This window comes from Galeopterus variegatus, unplaced genomic scaffold, assembly GCF_000696425.1.
Source record: "Galeopterus variegatus unplaced genomic scaffold, G_variegatus-3.0.2 Scaffold7574, whole genome shotgun sequence".
Lineage (NCBI taxonomy): Eukaryota > Metazoa > Chordata > Mammalia > Dermoptera > Cynocephalidae > Galeopterus > Galeopterus variegatus.
Window position 1 is genome coordinate 1 of NW_007733685.1, and position 617 is coordinate 617.

At 47.2% G+C, this 617-nt stretch overlaps 1 non-coding gene across 1 annotated transcript; it reads right to left on the minus strand.

Moving 5' to 3' along the window:
• Positions 1-46: 46 nt before the first annotated feature.
• TRNAK-CUU lies at positions 47-119 on the minus strand. The gene has a single exon. It is a non-coding gene; the product is annotated as a tRNA-Lys (tRNA).
• Positions 120-617: the final 498 nt, after the last annotated feature.

The window sequence follows — 617 nt, forward strand, 5'->3', positions numbered from 1 at the left end:
CCTCCAGGGTCTGCGTTGAATATCCCACGGGTCGGGACATTTTTGGCGCCCAACGTGGGGCTCGAACCCACGACCCTGGGATTAAGAGTCCCATGCTCTACCGACTGAGCTAGCCGGGCTCTTTAAAATTTATGGAAGGGAGACTGAAAGCAAAGCATTTTTGGTCATTTTCATGTAAAGGAATAGAGAAAAAACAATCTTTGAGGTCCATGACTATAAGAAAGGAGCCTGAGGGGATTGCCATCCCACCCTGGCCTTGGCTTTCTTGTGAGCATCTAATGAAAGTAAGTAAAGAGCCCAATGTGAGTGGGTGTTCCTGCCTCACGTGTCTGGGCTGCCTGAGGCTCCACGCTCTCATGCTTGCCCACACACGGCCTGCAGTATGTTTTGCTATTATTTTTTGTTGAATTCTTTGTGTCTGCTGGTGTGGTTTCCAGCATCACTTCCTCCTCTGTGCTGCTGCAGGTGTGTCCACACTCTGTCTCACCTGTCCTGGGATGGCTACATCTTTCCTTAGATTTTAGGCTTACTTGCTCTGTGAGCTTAGGTCTCCGATTGATTAAGAAAAACTTATGTTTTTTGAAATCATCTAGTTTTTTTTGTGTGTGGCTATGATG